The sequence below is a fragment of the Ranitomeya variabilis genome, chromosome 1, assembly GCF_051348905.1.
Source record: "Ranitomeya variabilis isolate aRanVar5 chromosome 1, aRanVar5.hap1, whole genome shotgun sequence".
Lineage (NCBI taxonomy): Eukaryota > Metazoa > Chordata > Amphibia > Anura > Dendrobatidae > Ranitomeya > Ranitomeya variabilis.
This window is the reverse complement of record NC_135232.1, coordinates 979,533,997-979,553,367: the sequence shown is the minus strand read 5'-3', so window position 1 is coordinate 979,553,367 and position 19,371 is coordinate 979,533,997.

Here is a 19,371-nt window from a genome sequence, read left to right as displayed (position 1 = left end):
AATAAAAAGCCTGAGGAACAGCTAATTGCTAAGCCCCCCCAAAAAATCCCATACAGTGAGATAAAATCCCAAATGGACTCTATAAGACTACCCATATAGGACATCAGTGACTATTGTCACCCACACATGGCACTAGGGATATACACTTGTCAAAAAAATAAAGGGAAAACTAAAATCCCACATCCTAGATATCACTGAATGAAATATTCCAGTTGTAAATCTTTATTCATTACATAGTGGAATGTGTTGAGAACAATAAAACCTAAAAATGATCAATGCAAATCACAACTAATATCCCACGGAGGTCTGGAGTTCAAATGATGCTCAAAATCAAAGCGGAAAATGAAGTTACAGGCTGATCCAACTTCAGTGGAAATGCCTCAAGACAGGAAAATGATGCTCACTAGTGTGTGTGGCCTTCACATGCCTGTATGATCTCCCTACAATGCCTGGGCATGCTCCTGAAGAGGCGGTGGATGGTCTCCTGAGGGATCTCCTCCCAGACCTGGACTAAAGCATCCTCCAACTCCTGGAAATGCCACCCCACACCATTACTGACCCACTGCCAAACCAGTCATGCTGAAGGATGTTGCAGGCAGTAGATCGCTCTCCACGGCGTCTCCAGACTCTGTCACATCTGTCACATGTGCTCAGTGTGAACCTGCTTTCATCTGTGAAGAGCACAGGGTGCCAGTGGCGAATTTGTCAATCCTGGTGTTCTGTGGCAAATGCCAAGCGTCCTGCACGGTGTTGGGCTGTGAGCACAACCCCCAGCTGTGGATGTCGGGCACTCAAACCATCCTCACGGAGCCAGTTTCTAACCGTTTGTGCAGACACATGCACATTTGTGGCCTGCTGGAGGTCATTTTGTAGGGCTCTGGCAGTGCTCCTCTTGTTCCTCCTTGCACAAAGGCTGAGGTAGCGGTCCTGCTGCTGGGTTGTTGCCTTCCTACAGCCCCTCCACATCTCCTGGTGTATTGGCCTGTCTCCTGGTAGCGCCTCCAGTCTCTGGACACTATGCTGACAGACACAGCAAACCTTCTTGCCACAGCTCACATTGATGTGCCATCCTGGATGAGCTGCACTACCTGAGACACTTGTGTGGGTTGTAGAGCCTGTCTCATGCTACCATGAGTGTGAAAGCACAAGCAACATTCAAAAGTGACCAAAACATCAGCCAGAAAGTATTGGTACTCAGATGTGTTCTGTGGTCCCCACCTGCAGAACCACTCCTTTATTGAGTGTGTCTTGATAAATGCCAATAATTTCCATTTGTTGTCTATCCCATTTGCACAACAGTTGAAAGCAGGTTCACACTGAGCACTTGTGACAGATTTGAGTCTAGAGACGCCGTGGAGAGTGATCTTCTGCTTGCAACATCCTTCAGCATGACCGGTTTGGCAGTGGGTCAGTAATGGTGTGGCATTTCTTTGGAGGGATGCACAGTCCTCCATGTGCTCGCCAGAGGTAGCTTGACTGCCATTAGGCACCAAGATGAGATTCTCAGACCCCTTGTGAGACCATATGCTGGTGCTTGGCCCTGGGTTCCTCCTAATGCAGGACAATGCCAGACCTCATTCGGCTAGAGTGTGTCAGCAGTTCCTGCAAGATGAAGGCATTGAAGCTATGGACTGGCACGTCCGTTCCCAAGACCTGGATCCGATTAAACACATCTGGGACATCATGTCTCGCACCATCCACCAAACGTCACGTTGCACAACAGACTGTCCAGGAGTTGGCAGAGATCCCTCAGGAGACCATCCGCTGCCTCATCAGGAGCATGCCCAGGCGTAGGGAGATCATACAGGCGCGTGTAGAGCACACATACTACTGAGCATAATTTCCTTGTCTTGAGGCATTTTCACTGAAGTTGGATCAGCCTGTAATTTGATTTTCCACTTTGATTTTGAGTATCATTCCAAATCCAGACCTCCATAGGATATTCATTTTGATTTACGTTGATCATTTTTGTTTTATTGTTCTCAACACACTCCACTATGTAATGAATAAAGTTCTGCAACTGAAATATTTCATTCAGTGATATCTAGGATGTGGTATTTTAGTGCTCCCATGTCCAGTACACCAGCCAGATGGCCAGTCATGTATCCAAACTCATGTTCTCATAGAATATTCCTTTAATCAAAAAATAAAATGTGTGTAATTAATATCCCTGACCAGGTATAAAAAACAGGTCTGAAGCATAGAGTAGAATCCAAATGACGTGCCAAAGTAGATGATGAATGCATAGCCATAATTTTCTTATCTAGACAAAATAAAGCGAGAACCAGAAGCAGTCTGCATCTGCTCAAGGAGTTGACTTGCCCAGACAATTAGAGCAAATTGTTGTACAATAAAGGCCCACATCCCCATTCCTGTTTTATTGTGGTCACCCTATTTTGCACAATGAGATGCTGGAGAATTATATTTCCTTTGTGCCATGTTTCTTTTGGGATTTTGCACCACTATGTGAGGTCCTCATTTTTGGGATATAGCAAAACGCAATTCCTCAGTCCATTTTTCATTGTGATCATATCATTCCAGTTATTATGTATTTATGGTAACAGGAGGTTATGCATCCCCTTATGTAGGCTCATTCAGTCACCACACTTTTATTAAGTCTTTTCTGCCAAATTGTGACGCTCATTGTTATATCCTGCCATCTTGTGATGTAGGATTCAGATTATTTTGGAGGCCGACTTGTGCCATATTTTCTTCCACATTGGTTTCAGACTCCAAATGATTGATACATTTAGGCCCCATTCCTTAAGATTGGCATATATTTGATGAAGAGTATGCTGGAGTAATTATTTAAGAGGCACCTGCCTCCTAATGAGTTTGGCACATCTTTTAAGAAAGGTACTCCAGTGGGGCTTTGGTACAGCACTATGGACAGTGGCCTGAATGTATCAATGCATAGCAGCTTCTCTAGCACTGTAATTAGCAAGGACCAGCCTCAGCACTATGGACAGGGACATGAGAGGCTTAAAGTGTACCTGTCATTTTAGAAGACCCCTCAGAATAAACTGTTGTGAGTGTATATGAGGAATAACACAATTTAAGGCCATTAGTTGACTTGTATTTTTCACCAATTTTCTCCTCTGCAGGCTCTCTTTCTAATTTCCAGTTTTCTGTCCTAGTCCAAGAACACTAGCTGCTATGAAAGTTCCCATGCATATCACACACGTTCTTTATCTTCTATCTTTGCATAGCACACAGACAGAAGCAGACACATGTTGGACATTATACAGCAATACTACTCAAGGTAGCTGTGAATCCAGCACAGGGGGTGAGATAATTAATTTGTTAGACAAGCTTTAACACAGATGTGTTTGCCTGTGTCACTTTCGCTATCCATGGTGTACAATAGTCTTTGCAGACTGATACCTACCAAGACAAATTTAAACTGTTTTCCTGAGTGGATGGGGAGATAATGAGGCTACAGGGAAGGAAAGAAGTGTCTCATAAGAGATGGAAGAATCAGATATCTTTGATAAGATTTGTTACAAAGTCAGCTTGTTTTGCTGGTTTATGCAAAATTTGTTAAAAGGACATGACCATTTAACCAATTTTAGCATCTCTATGGGCTAACCCCAGCAGTCTACACGTGGAAAAGGCAAAAATTATCCGCACCACTGCAACACCTGTAGCCAACACACCTAACTATGTCAGGAAAACTTTGATTTGACCCGTCCCCGGGATCTCGGGTTACCGTCCCATTAAAAGTCCCCCTATAAAATAACAGAGACAGGACAGTCCAGTGTGGAGGTAACTAAACGATGGCTGTTTTGCGCTGTATGCGCTTCTCCGGGACTCATAAACGGCCGTCGTCCAGTTACCTCCACACAGGACTCTCCTGCCTCTGTTATTTTATAGGGGGACTTTTAATGGGTCGGTGAGTGCCACCCTTATTTCTTTGGATATAGACTTAACCCCAGCACTGTACACAATACATAGCATCCTGTCCTCCAGTCTCTCGGTAAAATACAAAGGAGAAATCATCAGGGGATGAGCATTAGGAAAATTGTGCATTTTGAAATGGAGTATCAACTCAGCTTCTGTTAGTTATCTTTATAAATGAGAACCAGTCCTTGTTATCCTAGTAGTCAAATATCGTATGTGTTGTCAGATTAAAAGACAGAAATTTAATGGGATCATGTGACGAACCAAGCCTCATATAGACAACCAAGTCTATCTGGCCGCGTTTCACTAAATTATTAGAAATTACATGACTGCAAATGTTTTATTTGTTTGGCTGTATTTATGTTTTGTGGGGTTTTTTTGTTTTTTTTACCAAAAATGGACGTCTACGTCCTCTAATGATTGTTATGGGAGAGATGCTGCTCATTGCTTTTGGAAATCATTATTGGATTTAGCTGGATGTCAGGAATTTTCCATCATTAAAGCAATTTGCATTCACAGTCATTAATTGAAATGAAATAAAGTCTATTGCTGTATGCTGTGTGAACTGCAAAAGAAGTTCTGATCACTTAGGAGGACAGCATTATGTCAGTTTCCGTTAATTCAGTCTGCAGGGTAACCTTGTGCAGAGGAGGGTGACATAATATCTGGGTGGGAAATTGTTATTTATAGAAGATGCATCTACTTGGAGGAAGAACTTGTTTAATGACTGTTTTTATTAACTTGTTCAGTGCTGTGTGGTGAAGAATTCAAGAGTTTTTTTTGTCGGGGGCTGGGGTGTGATGTTACACTACATGGTAATTGCATATATAATGTTTAACCTTTGCAAAAAGCAGAAGTTGCTGCCACAAGATAATTAGCATCCAAGTCTTTTTTTCTAAAATGACTTCATTGTCTAATTCTCATACTTCCCACACAGCTTTATAGGATATTGTATGTTGCCATGGAAACTAGGAAGTCAGCCTGGAATCGTGCTGACTGGTTGTCACTTAGAGCTTTTAACTAGCACCAAGGAAATGCTGTGTGTGGCACGGCGAGATCTACATTCTTTTGACATAACCTGCCCTTGTATATTGATTTATTTTATTGTAAAGTGACTCTAACAATAGGATTTCTACAGTCTTTTTGTTAGTGCAATATAGGAGTTATATAACATTTGTTTATTGGACATCTATTATCTATCTATCTATCTATCTATCTATCTATCTATCTATCTATCATATATATATATTTATATACACTGCTCAAAAAATAAAGGGAACACTTAAACAACAGAATATAACTCCAAGTAAATCAAACGTCTGTGAAATCAAACTGTCCACTTAGGAAGCAACACTGTTTGACAATCAATTTCACATGCTGTTGTGCAAATGGAATAGACAACAGATGGAAATTATTGGCAATTATCAAGGCACATTCAATAAAGGAGTGTTTCTGCAGGTGCGGACCACATCTCAGTACCAATGCTTTCTGGCTGATGTTTTGGTCACTTAACTTTTGAATGTTGGTTGCGCTTTCACACTCATGGTAGCATGAGACAGACTCTACAACCCACACAAGTGGTCAGGTAGAGCAGCTCATCCAGGATGCCACATCAAGGTTTACTATGTCTGTCAGCCTAGTGTTTTTGTCCTCCTATGGCCCCCTCCACATCTCCTGGTGTACTGGCCTGTCTCCTGGTAGTGCCTCCAGCCTCTGGACACTACACTGACAGACACAGCAAACCTTCTTGCCACAGCTCGCATTGGTGTGCCATCCTGGATGAGCTGCACTACCTGAGCCACTTGTGTGGGTTGTGGAGTCCGTCTCATGCTACTACGAGTGTGAAAGCATAACCAACATTCAAAAGTGACCAAAACATCAGCCAGAAAGCATTGGTACTGAGATGTGGTCTGTGGTCCCCAACCTCCTTTATTGAGTGTGTCTTGATAATTGCAAATAATTTCCATCTCATGTCTATTTCAATTGCACAACAGCATGTGAAATTGATTGTCAAACAGTGTTGCTTCCTAAGTGGACAGTTTGATTTAACAGAAGTTTGATTTACTTGGAGTCATATTCTGTTGTTTAACTGTTCCCTTCATTTTTTTGAGCAGTGTGTGTGTGTATGTATATATATATATATATATATATATATATATATATATATATACACATATACAATATACTATATATAAATATTTACTTGTATATATATATATAGATAGTAGATGCCCAATAAACAAATGTCATCTTCTTGTCACATGTTTCACTGAACTTGCAGCTTGTTTGCAAAATGTCAGATGTAATTAGCGTCATGATTGAGGGATAGCGCTGAAGACTTTACAGTTTAATGAGACTAACATTTTTGTCTCAGCTATAACTAGGGCAAGCAGTATGGGGAAATACATAGTCAGAAATGCAAAGGAATTATTATACAGCTAGGGCTTGTTTTTAACATTTGGTCATACACTGTAACTGACCTTTTCTATAAATAAAATATTGTAATGAACAATAAGCACGTTTTTTGTCAAGCAGAATTTTTTTTTTAATTATTACAGGGGTTAATATTGATGATGCTTAGGATGGATCATCAATATCAGATCAGTTAAGGTCTGACACTTGGCACCCCCACCAATCAGCTAGTTTTTACTCTGGGTTGTACCTGGATGTAAACATTGAAAAGAGCTGAACTGCACTGCTCTGTTTAACCCCTTAGTGACAGAGCCAATTTTGACTTTAACCCCTTTACCCCCAAGTGTGGTTTGCATGTTAATAACCGGGCCAATTTTTACAATTCTGACCACTGTCCCTTTATGAGGTTATAACTCTGGAACGCTTCAATGGATCCCGGTGATTCTGACACTGTTTTCTCGTGATATATTGTACTTTATGATAGTGTTAAAATTTCCTTGACATTACTTGAGTTTATTTGTGAAAAAAATGGAAATTTGGAGAAAATTTTGAAAATTTAGCAATTTTCCAAATTTGAATTTCCATGCCCTTAAATCACAGAGATATGTCACACAAAATACTTAATAAGTAACATTTACCACATGTCTACTTTACATCAGCACAATTTTGCAACCAAAATTTTTTTTTTGTTAGGGAGTTATAAGGGTTAAATTTGACCAGCAATTTCTCATTTTTACAACACCATTTTTTTTAGGGACCACATCACATTTCAAGTCATTTTGAGGGGTCTATATGATAGAAAATACCCAAGTGTGACACCATTCTAAAAACTGCACCCCTGAAGGTGCTCCAAACCACATTCAAGAAGTATATTAACCCTTCAGGTGTTTCACAGGAATTTTTGGAATGTTTAAAAAAAAAATGAACATTTAACTTTTTTTTCACAAAAAATTTATTTCAGCTCCAATTTGTTTTATTTTACCAAGAGTAACAGGAGAAATTGGACAACAAAAGAAAGTTATTGTCCAATTTGTCCTAAGTACGCCAATACCCCATATGTGGGGGTAAACCACTGTTTGGGCGCATGGCAGAGCTCGGAAGGGAAGGAGCACCATTTGATTTTTCAATGCAAAATTGGCTGGAATTGAGATGGTACGCCATGTCACGTTTGGAGAGCCCCTGATGTGCCTAAACAGTGGAAAACCCCCCAAAATGACCCCATTTTGGAAAGTAGACCACCTAAGGAACTTATCTAGTTGTGTGGTGAGCACTTTGAACCTCCAAGTGCTCACAGAAGTTTATAATGTAGAGCCGTGAAAATTAAAAAATCTTTTTAGTTTTTCAACAAAAATGATCTTTTAGCCCCCAATTTTGTATTTTCCCAAGGGTATCTGGAGAAATTGGACTCCAAAAGTTGTTGTGCAATTTGTCCTAAGTACGCAGATACTCCATATGTAGTAGAAAACTACTGTTTGGGCACATGGCAGAGCTCGGAAGGGAAGAAGTGGCGTTTTGGAATACAGACTTTGATGGAATGGTCTGCGGTCGTCATGTTGTGTTTGCAGAGCCCCTAATGTACTTAACAGTAGAAACCCCCCACAAGTCACCTCATTTTAGAAACTAGACCCCCCAAGGAACTTATTTAGATGTGTGATGAGCACTTTGAACCCCCAAATGTTTCACAAAAGTATATAACGCAGAGCCGTGGAAATAAAAAATCTTTTTTTTCCCACAAAAATTATTTTTTAGCCCCAGTTTTGTATTTTCCCAAGGGTAACAGGAGAAATTGGACCCCAAAAGTTGTTGTCAATTTGTCTTGAGTATGATGATACTCCATATGTGGGAGAAAACTACTGTTTGGGTGCATGGCAGAACTCGGAAGGGAACAAGTGGTGTTTTGGAATGCAGACTTTGATGGAATTGTCTGCGGGCGTCACGTTGTGTTTGCAGAACCCCTGCTGTACTTAAACAGTAGAAACCCCCCAAAATTGACCCCATTTTGGAAACTAGACCCCCAAAGGAACTTATCTAGATGTGTGGTGAGCACTGTGAACCTCCAAGTGTTTCAATAACGTTTATAACGCAGAGCCGTGAAAATAAAATATCTTTTTAATTTACTCAAAAATGATTTTTTTAGCCCCCAGTTTTGGATTTTCCCATGGGTAACAATTGAAATTGGACCTCAAAAGTTGTTTACCAATTTGTCCTGAATACGCTGATACCCCATCTGTGGGGGTAAACCACTGTTTGGGCGCATGGCAGAGCTCGGAAGGGAAGTAGCACCATTTTACTTTTTCAACGCAGAATTGTACGGATTGAGATTGGACATCATGTTGCGTTTGCAGAGCCCCTGGTGTGCCTAAACAGTGGATACCTCCCAATTCTAACTCCAACCCTAACCCCACAAACCCCTAAACCTAATCCCAACCCTAACCATACCCTTAAACATGGCACACCCCTAACCCATCCGTAAACGTAATCCAAACCCTAACCCCAACTCTAGCCCCAACCCTAACTTTTTCCCCAACCCTAACTTTAGCCCCAACCCTAACCCTAACTTTAGCCCCAACCCTAACAAAAGCCCCAATCCTAACCCTAATGGCAAAATGGAAATAAATACATTTTTTTATTTTACTATTTTCCCTAACTAAGGTTGTGATAATGGAGGATTTGATTTACTATTTATAGTGGGTTATTATAGCGGGTTTTTATGTTTGGCAGCTGTCACACACTAAAAGACGCTTTTTATTGCAAAAAATATTTTTTGAGTTACCACATTCTGAGAGCTGTAATTTTTCCATATTTTGGTCCACAGAGTCATGTGAGGTCTTGTTATTTGCGGGACAAGTTGATGTTTTAACTGGTACTATTTTCGGGCATGTGACATTTTAAGATCGCTCTTTATTCTGATTTTTGTGAGGCAGAATGACCAAAAACCAGTAATTCGTGAATTTCTTTTGGGGGTGGAGTTTATACCATTCTGCGTTTGGTAAAATTGATAAAGCAGTTTTATTCTTCGGGTCAGTACGATTACAGCATTATCCATGACACCTTCTTAGGTGTTAGGGCTAGCAGAACGCACCGAGTATAGGTAGGAAGCAACAAGGTACGTTCGCAGCCCGGGGTCCACGATGCAGAGATATCTGCTGCAAAGTAATGGCGGATAAACTCTGAGCTCACACGTGGATTAATCTTCACCCCGTGTGAATTGAAAGCGATCTCTGTTGCTACACAGAGTCACGCTGTACACGAAAACTATAGCCCTAACTAGGGTTGTGCTTGCAAGCAAACCAACGGCTAATTGCCCCCACTGACGCTAACTGCCTGTTTGAGTGTACAGTCCCAGCACTACAGTCTCACACCACATGTATAAAGAGTGGTATAGTATCCACTGGCCTAAGCAATACACATTTAATACTAGCGCATGGCTGTGCAGCCATGCAAACGTTTTATAGTTGCAGCTCTTCAGGACCTTCCTGGAGAACCAATAGGAGCTGCTACAGGGCCTGAGCGTGTGACCCCCGACCTCCAATGAGAGGTCCTCCCGTGGGCATGCTCAGTGTGTGCAAAGCAGGACTACGTCCCAGAAAAGCCTGCTCACCGCTGACCAGTGCTGGCCACAAAAGTAGAGTCTGGAAAGGCAGCAGTAACCCTTTGCACAGTATCAGGCTGAGCAAGACGCTGGGACCGATGTCTTTGCTGAGCAGGCTCCACTGTGGCTGATGTATAATGGGAGACCACGGCAGACATGGTTCGAGATTTCCCCTGTGTAGCGGTGGGAACCTAACACTATGCTTTTAGTATCAGCCCTCAGTTGTTGGCTTTCTCTCTCCTAGTTATGAAAATTATCTGGGATCCCACACAAATTTTTTTTTTCAGTTATTGGTAAAAATCAACAGTTGCTGTTTGGTTACAGCCCATGTAGGTTCATTCTGTTAATGCTCCTACATATGCTGGTTATAATATATGTGTGTGCTTGTGTGCATGTGTGCATTTACATGAGAGTGTCTGGCTGACTCCTTTTCAATACTAACCTAGCTGCTGACACCAAGCCTAATGCCATTACCCGGATCCTACTTCATCAGAATGAAAAAGACGACTTTGAACCAAGAAATTACATCACAAAACTTTTTTAACAAAATATTAACCCCTTCATGACCTTGGGATTTTCTGTTTTTCCGTGTTCGTTTTTTTATCCTTCCCAGAGCCATAACTTTTTTATTTTTCTATTAATATGGCCATGTGAGGACTTATTTTTTTGCAGGACGAGTTGTACTTTTGAACGACATTATTGGTTTTACCATGTCGGGTACTAGAAAATGGGAAAAAAATTCCAAGGGCTTTGAAATTGCAAAAAAAAAAGTGCAATCCCATGCGTGTTTTTTTGTTAGGCTATTTTGCTAGCTTCACTAAGTGCTAAATCTAATCTACCATTATGATTCTGCAGGTCATTACAAGTTCATAGACACCAAACATGTCTAGGTTATATTTTATCTAAGTGGTGAAAAAAAATTCCAAACTTTGCTTAAAAAAAAAAAAAAAAAAAAAAAAAAGTGCCATTTTCCGATACCCGTAGAATCTCCATTTTTCAAGATCTGGGGTCGGGTCAGGGCTTATTTTTTGTATGCCGAGCTGACATATTTATTGATACCATTTTGGTGCAGATAAGTTCTTTTGATAGCCTGTTATTGCATTTTAATGCAATGGTTGCGGCGACCAAAAAAATGTAATTTTGGCGTTTCTAATTTTCTTCTCGCTACGCCGTTTAGCGATCAGGTTAATCCTTTTTTTAATTGATAGATCGGGCAATTCTGAATGCGGCGATACCAAATATGTGTATATTTGATTTTATTTTTATTGTTTTATTTTGAATGGGGCGAAAGGGGGGTGATTTAAACTTTTATTTTTTTTTTATTTATTTCATATTTTTTTAAACATTATTTTTTTACTTTTGCCTTGCTTCAATAGCCTCCATGGCAGGATAGAAGCTGGAATAGCCTGATTGGCTCTGCCACAGGGTGGCGCTCACAGCAAGCTGGCATCAGCAACCATAGAGGTCTCAAGGAGACCTCTCGTTACTATGCCGACGCATCACTGACCCCCGATCATGTGAAGGGGGTCGGCGATGAGCGCATTTCCAGCCAGAAGCGGTAGTTAAACGCCGCTGTCAGCATTTGACAGCGGCATGTAACTAGTTAATAGCGGCGGGTGGATCGCGATTCCACTCGCCGCTATTGCGCGCACATGTCAGCTGTTCAAAACAGCTGACATGTCACGGCTTTGATGTGGGCTCACCGCTGGAGCCCACATCAAAGCAGGGGATCTGACCTCGGACGTACTATCCCGTCCGAGGTCAGAAAGGGGTTAACTAAAAAAAGGCTTCATTGCAGTACAAAAACACATGCAAAAACCCGCATGCAAAACCATGGCAAAAATGCACAAAAAAAGTGGCAAAACAAGCTTTTTTGCTGCACTGTTTTTTGCTGCCAAGAGATGCAGAAACCTCGCAGAAATTTCTGCAAGCAAATACTCAATATGTGCACATACCCTAATGCTGGAGTCACACTGGCAATTTTAAAATCGGTCTGATATTGTTCCTGCAAAGTCAGACGAGTGTAATGCAGGTGTCATGCGTTTTTCATGCAAGTACAATTTGATTTTTAACGCCTAGCATCCGATTTACATTCTAAGGCCTCTTTCACGTCAGTGTCTCCAGTAAGGATGGTGACAGTTTCAACACGTACTGGAGACACTTACACGCAAGTGAATGGGTCTGTGCACATGTCAGTGTGTTTCCACAGACTGTGTGTCAGTGGGCCACACATGCTGACATGTCCGTTTTTTACCATCAGCACAGGCCGCAAAACATCCTGCACATGTGCACATGGATGACACACATGGATGTCATCAATGTGACACGCATCGGCACTGGGGAAGAAGCGGTACAGTAAGCGCTGTTCCCCGGCACCGGGTGCTGAAGAAGGCTCTCATCACTCTCCCCTGCTCTGTCGGCGATGGGCGCGAGCAGCGGAGAATTATGAGAGTTATATCCAAATGATAGCAATGACAGCAGGCTGAAGATAGTGTAGCAAGAAGGGGCTCAGGTGTCGGGCACTTCCATGAGGTCCAAGTCCATGGTCTGTTGATGGTGGGGTAACGCTCTGGGTTGCTTCCTCCATCCCTTCCCGCCAACCGCGGACAACAGAGAGGGGATCATTATCCTTATCATCTCCTGACTGTTGCTCGTCCATCACCTCTTCCTCGTCATCCTCTTCCATTTGTTCTTCATCTCCTGTACCTTCACTAACAGTTTGTCTGGTACCATAAACCCCTTTCGATCGCTAGAAGCCACCCTCCCATGGCACCTGCCTGTGCAAAGTCAGTCTGGAAATTTGAGATATTGTAATCCCTTTTGCATCCTCCTCTGCTTCCACCTCTTCCTCTGCAACCATCATCTCCTCAAGCAGACTATTCAAAGTGTTCTCCAGCATGTAGATGACCAGAATAGTGATGCTGATGATGGCATCGTCAGCACTAATCAACTTAGTAGCCATTTCAAAACTATGCAGAAGGGTGCAGTGGTCCTTCTTCTGTGCCCACTCTGCAAGCTTGATTTGCACCACCTCCATATTACATTGGCACAGGCTATTGTGACGCCCGTGAGACCGAGGTACCCAGCACCAGATCAATGAGGTCCGTCTCTTGAGGGGGATGTCACTAGTGGCTTGACCCGGTGCTGTGGCCTCAGGCGATGCACAATGTAAGGGATATCATGAAGGAACAGACACTTACTTGATCAGCAGCAGGTCCTCTCAGCTGTGATGACCCCGATCCTGGATCGATGGCTATTGTCCAAATGAAAGACTGAGGCGCTGAAACGTTTAACCAGTTTACTTTAACAAAAAGGGATTTGCAACCAATACTGTCACCGGAGTCTGTTTAAGAACCCTGAATTACTTTGACCCTGTCAGGATTTCCACCTCTTATTATGCGCAGTTTCTGTATGGCCCTGCTGCTGTTTGTGAACTGGCTGCCGACCCAATCTGTCTCTTCTGTGCTCTGGTTCGACGGACAACCCGAGTCCTTTTTTTGTCGGCTTACCCCCTCTGGGAGTACCGCTGAACTCTGTGTCATGGGGTCTACAAAAGTACGTTTGGAACGCTTTGGCTGCTGTTTTTGCAGTCAGATCTTTTACAGGTACTACTACCAAGAAGCGCGAATAATGATCCACGATGGTCAAGGCATAGACGTAACCGGACCGGCTCGGTGTCAACTTCATGTGGTCCATGGCTACCAGTTCAAGTGGTTGTTTGGTGATTATGGGCTGCAGTGGTGCTCTTTGGCTCTTTTGATCGTTCCTTCTGAGGTTGCACGGGCCACAGTTTCTACACCACTGTTCGATTGATTTTCTCATCCCGACCCAATAAAATCTTTCTCTCAGAAGTACTTCTAGCTTTTTCCAACCAAAGTGACCAGCACCATTGTGGTAAGCCTCGAGGACCATCCTCACATCTTGTTTAGGCACGATAATCTGCCAAACCAATTCATGTGATTTCGGATTGGTGTATCTTCTACAGAGTTTCCCTTGATACAGGAACATTTTGCCTCTCACTTTCCAGAGTTGATGCGTCTCTTCTGGGGCATCCTCATCGGGATATGCACTTTGCTCAGTCAATAGTTCCTTCACTAGCTTCACAGCCGGATTGCTATCTTGGGTGTCAGCCCATCTATGGTGTGCTAACGGATTAAAATTCACTTCTTGTTGTTTCTGATAGGTATTTGACTGACGATGTTTTACCTTAGGCTGATGAAAGGCTGGTAGTTCAATTTCTTCAAGCTCCCCCGTTTCTTCTTCTACATCTCTCAAGTGTGGCATCCGGGATAGGGCATCGGCATTTCCATTCTTGCGACCTGCTCGATACTTGATCACAAAGTTGTAATTAGATAACCGGGCTATCCATCGCTGTTGTAACGCACCTAATTTAGCCGTATCTAGGTGGGTCAATGGATTGTTATCAGTATAGACAATAAATTCTGCACCGGTCAAATAGTGTTTGAAACGTTCAGTCACAGCCCAAACTACTGCCAGTAGCTCCAATTTGAAGGAGCTATAATTTTCAGAATTTCTTTCAGTAGGCCGGAGTTTTCTACTTGCAAAGGCGATGACTTTCTCCCGACCTTCTTGCTTTTCTGACAACACCGCTCCCAATCCCACATTACTGGCATCGGTGTAGAGGATGAAAGGTTGATGGTAATCCGGGTACGCCAGAACTTCTTCTCCGGTTAGTGCCTTCTTTAATTGTTCAAAGGAGTCTTCTCTTTCGTCGTTCCACTGAAAAGGAGGGTTTCGGTTTGAAGGTTTCTTCGTCTGCCCTATCAAAGCATCTTGCAAGGGCGCTGCCAATTTGGTAAATCCTTTTATAAATCTACGATAGTAACCCACTAATCCCAAGAATTGCCTCACTTCTTTTGCGTTGGTAGGTTTTGGCCAATCCCTTATTGCAGTTATTTTCTCGGGATCCGGTGCTACTCCCTCCGAACTCACGATGTGCCCTAAGTATTGTACCTTTGGCTTGAGAAGGTGACATTTGGATGGTTTGATTTTCATACCATACTTGGATAAGGCTTCGAACACCTCTGCCAGGTCTGTTAAGTGCTGTTCGTAAGTCTTTGAGTAGACGATCACATCATCTAGGTACAGGAGGACGGTCTCGAAGTTCTTGTGTCCGAGGCAACATTCCATCAGTCGCTGGAAAGTACCGGATGCGTTGCAGAGTCCGAACGGCATGCGATTAAATTCGCTTAGACCCATTGGTGTGGTGAATGCCATTTTTTCTTTATCTCTCTCAGCCACAGGGACTTGCCAATACCCACTTGTTAAGTCTAAGGTGGAAAAATAATTAGCAGATTTCAAAGCAGTCAAGGACTCTTCTATCCTAGGCAAGGGATAGGCGTCTTTATGGGTAATGTTATTAATCCGCCGGTAGTCTACGCACATTCTCATGGTTCCGTCCTTTTTTTTTGACAATCACCAGAGGGGCCGCCCAAGGGCTACAACTATCTCTTATTACCCCGGCCTGTTTCATCTCTCTCAGCATGTCCTTCGCGCATTGATAGTGAGCGGGCGGTATGGGTCTATATCTTTCTTTTATCGGGGGATGGTCACCGGTGGGGATTGTATGTTCCACCCCTTCTATCCGTCCGAAGTCCAATGGGTGTTTACTGAAGACCTGTTCATATTCCGTCACTAATCTATACACCCCTTGTCTTTGATGAGTAGGTGTTGAATCTACACCTACGTCTAGCTGTTGGCACCAATCCTCCAATTTTCCATCTGAGCCGTTATTTTCCACCTGACAGGTTGATTCTAAGGGCTCAATGGTTGTGATGGCATTGTTGTCAACAGTATATAACTTTGCCACTGTAGCGTACCTTGGCAAAGTGACCTCTTCCTCTCCACAGTTCAAAAGTCGTACCGGCACCCGTCCCCGGTGTACCTCGACCACCCCTCGTGCCGTGAGTATAGTGGGCCTGCTGTCGGTGTACGCTGGTTCTATTAAGGCTTGATAGTCTCGTCCTTTAGTACCAATGGCCGCTCTACATCATACCAGCATTTCTGTTTTTGGTGGGATTACAATAGACGTTGGATCACTCACCCTCACACTGCCAATTTATCCACCTGCAACTTCTATCTGTTGCCTTAACATTAATACTTTTATTTCCCTCCGGAGAACTCTCTGCTGGCAGGATCGGGCAGTTTCAGCAATTTGTTGTAAGACAGAAATAACTTCGGAAAAGCAGTTCTCTAACACATTCATTCCTATCAATACAGTTGGTTCACAGTTCTGTCGGTCAACATCAACGACAATTATACCCTGTTTCTTTAAACTCATCATACACAGAAATCATATTGCAGACTGATGAGCAAAAAATAATCAAACAGAAACTTAGCTTCTCCAGAAGAGACTGAAAACAAAGATAATCAGGGGAGATCAGAATAGCACTGAATACATCGACAGCCGGCAACAAGTGGAAGTGGAGCAGAGCTAAATAGGAACTCCCTAGTGCATAACGAGGCAGCTGATCCAGCCACAGACCCGCAGGATAACAAACAAAGCCACCAGGGGGAGCCCAAAAACAAAACTCACACAATACCACCTGTGACCACAAGAGGGAGCCCGAAAACAGAGTTCACAACACTGTCCATCCGGTTGGTAGCGGTCACGGGGTCGTCCTCTCCATGTCGGGTATCCCCGGGACCTCATCCATGAAACATCCTCTCTACTGTTTGCCAACTCCATCTTGGGTTCTCTCATCTCCTGCATGGTTTTAGCCATTGAAGCAACAACATCAGTTAAAGAGTCAAGCTTTTGCTGAAGAGCCTCATTAGTAATGGGCCCCAGGGACTTAGCACTGGCACCGGACGTAGCTGATGTCACTGGCATTCCCCGTTGCTGAAGTGCATCTGCCATGGGTTGTGTGAGATCCTGATCCCGAGGTGCCTCTGTCAGCTGGAGACGTATAGCGCTCTCCTTTAATTGGGCAAATGTCAATTCAGGGTTCTTAAAAACAAGCATGCTCACATGCCCCCGGTGAGAAGAGGTGTAGAGTCCCTCAATAAATTGATCTTTTAGCAGTTTATCGGCTCCTGTGTTAAAAATGGGTTCAGCCAGTATAAGTGATTTAAGGGCTTCCTGCAGGTTTAAGGCAAAATCTCTCACGCCCTCATTAGCTTTTTGTTTGCAATTAAAGAATCGTACTTTAGCTTTGCTGCTGGCAGTGGTTTCAAATGTAGCTTTTAATCCAGCAAATATGCGTTCAACAGTACCTTTTAGATCAGTTGCCCATGCCGTGACTTCTCGCTTAGCATGGCCACTTAACTGCATCATCAGGAGACTAACACGCTGAGCTTCACCCACGGGGAACATATCAAAATGAGCCAGCATCTTTCCCTGAAACCGTCAAGGGTATTAGGTTCACCTTCATACATTGGAAGCCACGGGCCACCCGGGGTATATGGCATCAACACCGGCATGATGGGCGCCACTCCTTGCACTGCTGCGTTGCCAGGCTCTCTATCGACACTCTGTCTTTCAGCTGCATTAGCGTCGCCGGGTGCTGCGGCGTCTCCGTGCTGCGACATACTGTACCCCCTTAGTTAATCCAGACCCCTCCGGTCCCAGCTTCCGTCTAGATAATGTAGATTCGTTCCTCTGTGCAGCAGGATGACAATGACATGCCCCCTGCTGCCTCTAACTGCCGCACGTTCTGTGATGGTGGATTTTGAAGTTTTTCAGTTAGACTGGGGCTTGGGTAATGACGTAGCTCGATTAACAGTTTTGTGCCTAACGGTTATGAGATGATTACATCAGGGGATGGCGGCCATTTTTACCCCATTATAACCAATGGAGAAAAGTCACTTTCAATAGTTTTCAATGGGGAACGGGATTTTCTTTAACACAGTCAATCTCCAAGATTTTTCATCCAAATTTTCACAGTTTCAGACTCCAATTACGGCACACAATAGCCGGTGTACGGGCTGGTCCAATCCTGTTCGTGACGCCAGGTGTGACGCCCGTGACACCGAGGTACCCAGCACCAGATCAATGAGGTCCGTCTCTTGAGGGGGATGTCACTAGTGGCTTGACCCGGTGCTGTGGCCTCAGGCGATGCACAATGTAAGGGATATCATGAAGGAACAGACACTTACTTGATCAGCAGCAGGTCCTCTCAGCTGTGATGACCCCGATCCTGGATCGATGGCTATTGTCCAAATGAAAGACTGAGGCGCTGAAACGTTTAACCAGTTTACTTTAACAAAAAGGGATTTGCAACCAATACTGTCACCGGAGTCTGTATAAGAACTCTGAAATTACTTTGATCCTGTCAGGATTTCCACCTCTTATTATGCGCAGTTTCTGTATGGCCCTGCTGCTGTTTGTGAACTGGCTGCCAACCCAATCTGTCTCTTCTGTGCTCTGGTTCGACGGACAACCCGAGTCCTTTTTTTTTCAGCTTACCCCCTCTGGGAGTACCGCTGAACTCTGTGTCTGTTGCTGCGTCTTACCATGGTGAAGCTGATATCACTTCACTTCCTTCCGATTGCTGTATTATATATAATGAATATAGCCACGGATCCGGTATCCGTCTCTGCACCTATTCTGGGTAGAGGTTATTGCTACCCGGTTCTCACAATGTCCTTTTTCTCTATTCCTCTTTTCCTACTATGGGTATCACGGGCCTATAATCCGTCATAGGGCTGTTAGGAGTTCAGTTATACGACCTCTCACTTTCAACTCCTCAACCCAACTGCCCGTCCTTTTCTCAGACCAGAATAGATCAAGGGGAGTCTCTGGAGCTCCCCCTTCTGGCCGGAGATGGTAGTGCAGTCTTGCTATTTTAATATTTGTATTTGGTGTCAATAACTATTTTTGTGGCAAATACCCCTAGGGGCGCCACACTATGCAAAAGGACATGCTGCACCAGGGCTTGTTGCTGCTGCCTCAGTCACTGCAACATGTGCAAAGTGGAATTCCACCATGTCGGAACATTGCAAATAAAATAGTTAACTGGTAGGCCAAAAGACCTCTGTAGAGATAAGTCGATGACCTGCGGGGTGCAATCATTGGAAGTGAACAGACAGTGACCATTCTTTCTGCAGCAGCGCACCCAGTTGCGGACAAATTGCTGTACTACCAGGTTGAGGGTGTGAGCCATGCAATGCACGTGTGTGAGGTTGCGCTGGCGTATGGCCGCCACCAAATTTGCACCGTTATCGCACACAGCCTTCCCTGGCTCCAGATTCAGAGGAGACAGCCATTGCTCTAACTTAGCATGGAGATCTCTCCATAACTCTTGAGCTATTTGACTGGGATCTCCAAGGCATATTAATCTTACCAGTGCCTGATTGCAGTGAGCCATGGCTGGGCAGTGCGGAGATGGGGGGATTCTATCTGGACCTTTGGATTGCAAGTCTGATTAAAGGAGAGATTGAGGGCCCAGGTAGAGGCCCTAGAGGAGGTGGAGGAGCCAGAAGCAGTGGAGGAAGTGTTAGCAGGG